The following is an 11478-nucleotide window of genomic DNA, read 5'->3' on the forward strand; positions in this document are numbered from 1 at the left end:
ACTTCCGGTATTGTAATTCTACTTCCGATCTACAAAATTACTTCTGCAAGCTTATTTTACCCCTTTTATCGTTAACATGAATATTTACACCCAACCGGTAAATTAATACCTAGTTTCAAGAGTATTTACTCAATTTAACCCTACATAATGGAACGTGACCGATGATACCCCCATACAGCGTGCTTTGCTTGCTTCTCTCTGTAGAGCACATGCTACAAACATTGACGTAGCTCACAAATGAAATATCACGTTATTCTGCACAAAATACTCATTTACAATATTTGACAGTTGTATACACCTATAGTAAAATTGTACAGTGTTTTAAGAAATATCAACACTCACCCTTACTCGAATTTTCCCAACAATCTCACGAACACCACATCCCTGGCTAATATCGCCTCAGTTCTCCGTGCGGTTGACTGTTACGTCACGAGAACCCGTATGTTAGGTAACAACCGCGGGAAAACCAAGCGCGGTAAATTCAAATGCTCTTATTTTTGTTTCACACAAAACAATCTTATAAATCCTGTCATGCCCTGACAATGTTTGTGTGCTTGCCTCCTTTTGATAGCACGGATCTAATTCCAATTGTATAGTGATATCTCACTGAATTACCATGCCGAAGGCAAAAATCACAGCATTCCGCCAGGTCACATTATACTGACAACGGGTGAACCAGTTGTTGCCATTTCCCTTAATGCTGGATGTTAAGCAGGGAATACTAACTACCATTTTTAAGCACTTTGGTACAGTCAAGTGACCTCACAACGCACAAAAAATAGCGTGCGCATACCGTGCATACATCGTTCATACACCGCCCACACGTGGAGCGCACAACTGTGCGATTTAACAATCGTTCGACCCGTTGTGCGCTTATTTCCACACAACTGTGCGCTTTGGTAAAATGTGTAGATCAATATTACGGAATGACAATACACGGAAAGCTCGTATGCAATAATGTACACTGTATATATTACGTCTCTGATATTACTGTAATTTCTCATCACAAAAGTTAAGATTTAGTATAATTCTACAATGCTTGTTACACAGCATTACATTGAACGTTAGACTGTCAAGAATGGGGTGATCTCAAAGGTAACAGAACAGGTAAATAACAATTTGATGAGTTACCGGAGTTTTACCTGGCCTGTGCCTGACACTTAGAGCTGATATGTGATACCGTATGACCGTTACGAAACCACAACAGGACCTCAAGTATATATGTTATTTGTCTACCCGACGAGTTACGTAAGTGTCCCAGGCGGGAGAAACTACGGTCCAGGTACATGTACAAAGAGGCTATGTTTACCTGTATACGGGAATGTGTTGTAATTGTACATGTGTCGATTAAGGTCATTTAAGTAGCAACGAAAAAGAAATTTCTTATTTTTGTTATCGTTCCCATATCGTGCACAGATCGTTCACACACCGTGCACACATCGTGCGCACACCGTGTAACATTGTTAGAACGCACAACTGTAACAAGAAAATCATTAAAACAACTATTAAAAGGAATTGACAATATAAATCACCTGAGGAAATATAACATAGATATTTTGATAATATTTCTGACGGTATTCCTAACCACACACCAAACGAAGGAGCACAGATCGTTATGTATTTGCTATTTTTCAGTACTGAAAAGGTGAAAGGGACATTATATTAGGTTCAAGTGTGATAGGCCATCAAATCGCTAATAATTTTCACTAAAAGACGACTTATGTCATAATCGTTTTATAGGTGTGTTTGTTTTTCCTAAATAAATTGAATGATTTGGGAAACGAGTAAGGTCTTTTTTGATTATCCATATCGCCACCTTGTCATTGAGAAATATCCTAACATATGCATGATCAGAATATAATGACAGGTATGTAGTGCTGTTTTGATACCTCACCTCGTATATATATATATTTTAAACATTACATACAGCAGTTTATAGCTTCGTAAATGCTGTTTAGATTAATAGAAAAGTATGGACATTTTGCTGCAATTTGGAATGTGTGCCATAATAGATAGTTTGATCACATCAGGTAGGAAGTTGAAGTGGTTTTTAAATGTTAATCAACATTCAAAGTCACGATTACTGACCCGGTAGTTTCATTAAAGGTTTTACAAAATCAAGTCATTGGTCGATTTGCCTACCAACAGGTATATATAATGATGTTGCATTACAATACCCGACTATAATACAGTATCGTCAGGAATGGCTACACTACTGTAGAGCAGCATGAAACCACTGTTGACTTTGAAGTCACACGTATTCTTGCTGATAGTGTCATTTCTACTTCTTCGTTTTTCAAAAGCTTCAAGTAAGTGTGAACGTTATCAAACTGTTTTTTTGTATGTACTTTTATTACTCTTTAGGCAATATCCGAAATTATAAATGAGATAAACCTTATATGTTCACTGCTGTGAAGATAAACGACATGTTGTTTCTTCACTTGCGAAAATGTCACGTTACAAGACTTATTAAGGTATTTACATAGTTACGTAATTGCTATACTTTTTGTTTGGAAATACTAAAACAGTATAGCAGGAAACAGGAGAATTTCATTGAATATCCCATTAAAAATCGGTTCTGCCTTGTTTTTAAGCGTGACTTCTTAGGACCTGGCGTAACATACTACGTTTCTAATTCAACACTTTTAAGATCAGCTAATGCCATGGCGCAGGGTCCATCGTCCCGCCGTCAACTTTTCAATTAAAACGCTATTAGTCCTTAACAGATACGTTGATTTTAACTTTATGTGGTATGGAACATAATGGGGCAAAATGACTCATTTTTGTATAAACGGTTTGGTCTGAAAAATCCTTCTCCTATCATATCGAGTAAGGGATATTATCCTTATTTAGTCTGGAGCATCCTATGTCCAAGGGGACTTAATTTTGTATTAACGGTGGATGTGGCAACCCTGGGGAAGAGGGGTTGGTCTAATAGGGAAAAAGTGGTTAACTTTAAATGTCTTCTTCTACCATAGGGATTAGGAGATTTCCGCCTAATTTGGTCTGAAACATCCTTAAGCCAAGAACACTTAATTTTGTATAAACGGTGAATGTAGCAACCCTGGGGAAGAGGGGAGGGCCGAAAAGAGAAAATAGTAGACCTTAAAACATCTTCTTCTATCATAGAGCTTAAGAGATTTCATCCTTATTTGGTCGGAAACATCCTGAAGCCAAGAGCACGTTTTTTTGTGATATGGGAATAAGAGACATTATATGGTAGAAGGATGTTAAACGTTTTCCCTAAATTTCCCCAATTGTGCCTCGGCCCTCTGCCCCCAGGGAGCCAAACGCACCGTTTATACAAAGTGAGTACCCTTATTAGCATGAAATATCTTAATCCCTGTGGNGGCAAAATGACTCATTTTTGTATAAACGGTTTGGTCTGAAATATCCTTCTCCTATCATATCGAGTAAGGGATATTATCCTTATTTAGTCTGGAGCATCCTATGTCCAAGGGGACTTAATTTTGTATAAACGGTGAATGTAGCAACCCTGGGGAAGAGTGGAGGGCCGAAAAGGGGAAATAGTAGACCTTAAAACATCTTCTTCTACCATAGAGCTTAAAAGATTTCATCCTTATTTGGTCTGAAACATCCTGAAGCCAAGAGCACTTATTTTTTGTGATATGGGAATAGGAGAGGGCGAAATAGAGGGTATAGAGGTAAAACTTTTTAAACCCTTCTCTTAGCATGCCCCATACTTAACAAGGATAACATCTCTGACATTATATGGTAGAAGTATGTTAAAAGTTTTCCCTAAATTTCCCCTATTTATCCTCGGCCCTCTGCCCCCAGGGAATGTCATTATATANGCCCCCAGGGAGCCAAACGCACCGTTTATACAAAGTGAGTACCCTTGGCTTAAGGATGATGTTCTAGACCTTATTAGGATGAAATATCTTAATCCCTATGGTANTGGGGGCAGCAGGTACAATTCTTACGCCCTACCTGCAGGGCAGAAGATTGTTAAAGGTTTACCTCCATTTCCCCTGAAGGGCCTCGCTCATCTATCCCCAATAAGGGCCACATCAACCGTTTATACACAATTGAGTCCCCTTGGCCATAGAATGCTCCTAACCAAATATAATTAAAATATATCAAGCCGTAGTAGTGTTTTATATGAAAACATTGACGGAAGGACGTTGTGCTATGGCGTAAACTAACGCAAGGGCAGGTGAGGTAATAAAACCGAATGAAACTGTCATCACCGACAACGACATAATGCTACGAATAGACATAGACGAACGTGTTTTAAATGATCTTCGCTGTTTTTCGTATTTTAACACGGGTCCGAATCGGTATACATCTCCGTATGAAGTAGGGAATAGTCACCGATCATTATTGATTTGTATGCCCCCGCCATAAAATGGGGGAGGGGGGGGGGGGATATATTGTTGCCCATGTCCGTCCTGTCGCGTCGCGTCCTATCAATGAGCTGGGGCATTTATGTCTTACATACATTTTTCTAGTTTTAGCTAGATAAATTGTACTGCTTGGACTTTTACAACTGTATACCAAGTAGTTTGTTGTCATATTTGTAACGATGTCTGAACGTTCAACTCGCATATAAGTTCGTTGATCATAGTCAGACGTATAAACAGAGACGAGATAATTTATTAGAAATTTTGCTGTTCTTCTTATTCTGGTGTATTTAGAGTAATACATGTATAAGACGTCTTAAGACTTCAGCTCAACTCAAAATACCACACCCATACCAATGGCGGTGTTGAAAAGTATATATATCAGTATGGGTACAAACAAACGAATTGTAACAAAGCCGCGGGTTCTTGTAGACGTTTTTAACGGGTAGGTGTCTATGTTGGGCAGGGTAAACGGCGACAGCATTTGGCAAATGACCAAGCTACGTATCGTGAAGCGCAGTTATTTAAAACTCTTAGTCCTTCGTATAACAGTGCACATTAACGTTTTGGAGTGTTTCGATATTATTTAATATTTTGAAATCTGAAAAAAACATGCCAGGTTTGTAATTGACAAAACAAACGTTGATCAATTAGGGATATTAAAACATCTGTGTATTGAAATAAATACTTAAGTGTAAATCGTAAATCATTATATGTATTGAGATGTTTTATGATATACATTTAGGAAGTGTTGTATTTCATTGAACGAATAATTACACGCGTCGTTTTGTCAAGACAAAACCACAAGTACTAGTGTACACACAGAGGACGGTAATACCATCTGTATAAACTGCCCATAACTTAGATATACTTTCAACAAACAGATAAAACTTCGGTTAGTTCCAGTCAGCCGGTTATTGTCTGTCTTTTTTCTGCAATGCTGTGGATTTTGTTGACGCAGTTGAACCGCGATGTAATTTGACAGAATAGGTTAAAGTCAAGGTACAAGGGACATTTTATTAGGTCCAAGTGTGAAAGGCTATCATATAGTAAATATCTGATACAGAATAAACGAGTCAAGTAGAAAACCGTTTCAGATATGTTGCACCCATTACATTTATATTTCTTTCTACCAAAAACTATCCTATATTTCGTATTGCCTTTCTTGGGAATATCTCACGATTGGCTTCAATCGCGTTCGCGCGGGTGAGGAATGCAATGGGTTCTGCCTTCAGGCCGGGACATACCAAAGTCCTTACAGTGGTAAATGTTATTCCCAGCTTAACGTTCAACATTAAGGGTAAAGGTAAGAACTGGTTCATCTGTTGTAAGTATAACGTGACCGGGCGGGATGCTGTGCTGTGTGCCTTCGGCATAGTATTTCATTGAGATAGCACTATTAAGTTATCATCAGATCCGCCCTATCAAAAGGACACAACATACACAGAGGCCCGTAAAACAAATAAACTTTAAATAGGACAAATAAAACAAACCAAACCAATCAAAATCGTTTTAGAGATGTTAAGGTTTACCCCAGATACGCTGATTGAATCAGGAAACGAGCAAAGTCTGTTTTGTTTATATTGTTAGCTTTTAAGTGGGGATATCTCAACACATGCTTGATCAGAATATATTTACATAGGCACGTAGTGTTGTTTCGATACCCCACCTCGTATTTATATATCTAATATATATAACTTGGAGAATACTTTTCAGATTAAAAATGAGTACAGCTACGTTTCGGCAATTTCTAAATGTGTGCCATTACAGATAGTTTAATTGTATCTAAACATCAAGTAGGTAGTAAGAGTGGTTTTCAAATATTAATTAACATTTAAAGCCGCACTCACTAACCTGGAAGTTTTATAATACGTATTATGCCATTACGTTATTTGTCTCTTTGCCTACAAGCAGGTAGTACAATACCCGGCTATCAAACAGTATCGTCAGGGATGGCTGCACTACTGTAGTGCAGCATGAAACCATCGTTGACTATGAAGGCATACGTTATCACCGACAACGACATAATGGTTTAGTTTGGTTTAATTTTGTTTAACAGGGAATGATAACTTCCAATTTTTAAGGACTTTGGTACAGTCAAGTGACCTCACAACGCACCAAAAATAGCGTGCATACATCGTTCACACACCGTCCAAACACGGTCCGCACAACTGTGCGATTTAACAATCGTTCGACCCGTTGTGCGCTTATTTCCACACAACTGCGATTTGGTAAAATTTGTAGAGCAATATTACGGAATGACAATACACGGAAAGCTCGTATGCAATAATGTACACTATATATATTACGTCTCTGACATTACTCTAATTTCTCATCACAAAAGTTAAGATTTAGTATAATTCTATAATGCTTGTAAAACATCATTACAGTGACCGTTAGACTGTCAAGAATGGGTTTATCTCCAAGGTAACAGAACAGGTAAATAGCAATTTGATGAGTTACCGGAGTTTTACCTGGCCTGTGCCTGACACTTAGAGCTGATATCTGATAGCTTCGCTTCACCTGTATTTTCACACCCTGGCCCTACCCGAGAAAATACGTGAGCGCCCGTGTGGGTGGAAACGACGGTCCAGGTACATATACAAAATGGCTATGTTTACCTGTATACGGGACTGTGTTGTGATTTAAAGCCGCGAAGTTTCACTATAGGTGTTATGACATTACGTGATTGGTCTCGTTCCTTTTTTAACACGAAACCAAATCTGTATAAACATCCGTATGGGGCCGGGAGAACTGACCGATCATCGATACTTTTTTTAATATTTATATTGTTTTATAGTCTTAAAGTTGTCGTGACGTAAACATATTCCCTGGACTTCTACAACTGTATACTAGGTAGTTTGTTGTCATGATTGTAACGTTGCCTGTGAACATTATGAGTTAATAATACTCATTAATTAGAGTTGATATTATTATATTTATCCTGATGTATTTAGAGTATTCCATGTATTAGAGGTCTTAATACTTAAGATCAGCTTTGACTACCACACCAAAACCTATGACGGGTGTCAACACATGTTTCCCTTGAATGACAGCTTTTTTTCCCGATACAATGTACATGTTTTTTGAACGATATACATCTGGATATTTTTTGTATTTTATTGAATAAATAGGTATCCGCATCGTTTCGTTAGATACAATAATGACTGAATACAGTACATGGCTTTCTCAAATGTTATGATGTTTAGCTCACCTGGCACCAAGGGCCCTTGAGCTGACGCAGTACTGCGGCGTCTGTCGACCGTCAGTCCGTCAACTTTTATTTTTTGAACGACTTCTTCTAAAGAACTGGAGGATCTAGGGTAATGATATTCGGCCAGTAGGTACCTGGGATGAAGTGCTATACAGTTGCTTCATTTAAATGACCTTGACGGAGTTTCAAGGTCACAGGGGTCAAATATGTTAAACATCAAGCAACAATATCCTAAAAAACATTTGTACTGGAGTCATACTACTTTGGTATGTTATGGAGACAGGCTGTGTGAAACTTTTTCTTCATTGCAGTAAAAGGTCAACTTGGTGCTAGTCTGGGTTCAAATGTCAACATGGTTTAAAATCTTTAACAATCTTTTTCTCAAGTTTCATAAGGCCAAGGGTCATGCCATTTGGCCAGTATGTACCTTGGATGGAGTGTTAAAATAAAAATGCATTAAAATGACCTTGACCAACTTTTTTAGTTCACAGGGGTCAAATATAATAAAAGCTCCAAACAATATCCTAAAAACCATTTCGACTAGACACATGATGCTTGGGTATGTAATGAAGACCAGCAGTGCAAATATTTGTCCAAATTACAGTAATGAGGTCAAAGGTCAACTCTAAGTGCTAGTCTGTGTTGAAAGGTCAACATGGGTTAAAAGCTTTAGCAATCTTCTTCCCAAGGCCCAGGGTCATGCTACTTAGGCAGTTGGTACCTGGGATAGCGTGCTATAAAGTGTTCTCATTAAAATTACCTTGACCTACTTTCAAGGTCACAGGGGTCAAATATGTTAAAAACTTTGGCCAGTATGTACATTGGATGGGGTGCTATAAAGTTTCCTCATTAAAATGGTCTTGACTTAGTTTCAAGGTCACAGGCATCAAATATAGATAGTGCTTCAAACAACAATAACCTAAGAACCATTTGGACTACAGTCATGTTACCTGGGCAGGTTATGAAGACCAACAGTGCGAATCCTCGTTTCCATTGCAGTAATGAGGTCACATGTCAACTTTAAGTGCTAGTGGAGGTCTAAGGTTAACATGAGTTAAAAGCTTTAACAATCTTCTACTCAATTTCTATAAGGCCCAAGGTCATGATTTTGGCCAGTAGGTACCTGGGAAGGAATGCTATAAAGTTTTCTCATTAAAATGAAATTGACCTTATTTCAAGGTCACATGGGTCAAATGCGATCGTGGGTTAAAATCTTTCGAAATCAAAATTTCAAATTTCAAACAATATCTTAAGAACCGATTAAGAGATGTTAAAACTTTATATTTTCTAGTTACCATATTATGTCTGAAGTTATTTATATATGTCAGTTTTATGTAACAAAAGAAACAGGCGACACAGGCCCTCTGGGCCCCTTCTCTATTATTTCGGATTTCATGCATCAGCATTTCCGAACAGAAACAATTTTAATGATAAATATACGGCGCCTTGAGCGACTTTTTGTTTTATTTAAGGTGTTATAAAAATACGTCATTAATCGTTTTGCCTACCAGCGGTATATATAATAACAGTACAGTAAAATATCCCTCTAAATCAGTGATGGCTGCACTACTGTAGTGAAACATGAAACCACCATTGACTATGACCGTATTCCTGCCAATAGCGTCATGATAAGTGGTAGTGTGGTTCACCTTTGCAGCATGTGTTATTGGATTTACATAACTAAACAATTGATATCATGTTTGTTATTTGTTGTGAAATTCCTAATTTATCATACCAGGAAACCGAAAACTGCATTAACACATTTTGGATACTTTTCCAATTGGACTTCATCTATTCATCTATGAAAGACTAAAGAAAAATAATTAAAAGTAAATATATGGATCATGAGACAAAATGAAGTTATTAAAATGTGTTCTGCTTGCTATCTGCTTGACGATCAGCTTTGGTGGAGATGGAGAATGTTTATTATGTTGTCAGTATTATTTGACAGGTTAGAGTGGCATGCTACCGTGTCAAGGTCAAGGCATTCTATTAATCTGAATTAAATTGTTCCCTGAACCTGTCTTTATTTGACGAGTAAGTTCGGAGACGTAAAGCCATCAAATTATAAATCTGAGGTATTGGACCTCCAAATATAGACAACTTCACATATACAGCTAAAACGATCCAGATAACCTAAGTTTATATACAGTTGTTACTTTGACTTAAGAGTCTGAGTGAGAGAATGGTCATAAGTAGTGTTCAAAATATTGTGGCGGGAATAAAGGGATGTCCGAGGTCAGCGACACGATAACAATTAATTGAAGAGTACTAAACCAGAACATAAATTAACATGTACATACATTCAAAACTGATGACGTCTCGTATAGTGTTAACAAAACGAAACACCAAACAGGTGTATATACATGCAAACTGTTATACCTTTGTTACATAAGCATGATGGTATGTTCTGGCCACAAACCCCGATAGGGAATACGAAGATCTTGTCAAATCAAATCTTCTGGTATTTTGTTTTGTTTGCAGGCTATGTAACCAATTTTTACCCAAACTTGGGCAGTTTTGGAGGAGGGACACAAATCACCGTCAAAGGAGCTGGATTTTCAAAGAACTCGTTTAACCATTTTCCGGGAACAGAACACCTAGGAAACCAGGTGTTTTTCGTTTATAGACATTATCTGTTTCCATGTGATGTCATCCTTGAAAAAACAACCACAACCCGTATACTATGCGTTACTCGGTGAGTTAATACATGTGTAGTTTTACAATGCTGGTTAAAACACTGTTAATTTGCATTCTTATATTTTTCATTTTTGAAATTAACCTACCCTTGTATAATTTGTCGCAAAAACAATGAGTAGTTAGCTTGGTTAGAATTTATCACACATGGAAACCTCATATATGTACATATATGTGATGAATTCATATTCTCACTTTTTAGTTGTGCGTTCGCACCTGTGAGGAAGGCTTTATGTTCTGTCCCCTCGCAGATAGTCTGTAAAAGGGTAGTTTCTACTCCTGCTTAACGTTCAGCAAAGTAGGAGTTGGACGACTGGTTCGCCCGTTGTCCGTATAATGTGACTGGGTAGGGGTGTCCTGTGTGCAAGATGCATGCGTGTAGTGTATGTGTGTGTATTTTGGAAGGCTGCGATATTTTCGTGTTAGTCTCCTTGTGATAGCGCGGAACTGATGCCGACTTTATAGTGCTTCCTCACTGAAACATACTGCCGAAGACACCCAGCAGTACGCCCCACCCAGTCACATTATACTGACAACGGGCGAACCAGTCGTCCCACTCCTATTTTGCTGAGCGTTAAGCAGGAGTATAAACTACCATTTTTAAAGACTTTGGTATGTCTCGGCCAGGGGACAGAACCCAAAGCCTTCCTCACAGGGCGAACGCTCAACAAATGGCCAAAAGGGAGGCATTGTCAAGGGAGACATTAGGAAGAAGAAAGTTATTTAGAAAGGAGAGAAGAGATAAGGTCCCAAATTTAGTCGCCTCTTACGATCATGCAATTGGGGGCAGCAGGTACAATTCTTACGCCCTACCTGCAGGGGAGCACCCCAACATATACTAGTTCCTGCATACACATATGCAATCACGCATACACTACACACATGGAGGCACATCCTTAAATGACCTTAGCTGTAAATTGTCCGGACGTTAAATAAAATTAAACCAAACAACCAAATGCCTAAGGGTGATGATATTTCGGATAAAGAGCTAACAAGGTTTTCAACTGAATGACCTTGCTAGACTTACAAGGTCACAAGGGGAAAATGTGTTAAAATCTTGCAATAGGTTGTTTAAACTAACAAAGAGTCATATGTTAGGATTTTTAGCCTGTAGCTTTATTTGGCTAATAAAGTATATCTTACCTTGGTCGACTTTTTATCTTGAATGTGAGAAGTTAATGGAGGATGAGCTATGCAGGCCCA

Source organism: Mizuhopecten yessoensis, unplaced genomic scaffold (assembly GCF_002113885.1).
Source record: "Mizuhopecten yessoensis strain PY_sf001 unplaced genomic scaffold, ASM211388v2 scaffold7453, whole genome shotgun sequence".
NCBI classification, from domain to species: Eukaryota; Metazoa; Mollusca; class Bivalvia; order Pectinida; family Pectinidae; genus Mizuhopecten; species Mizuhopecten yessoensis.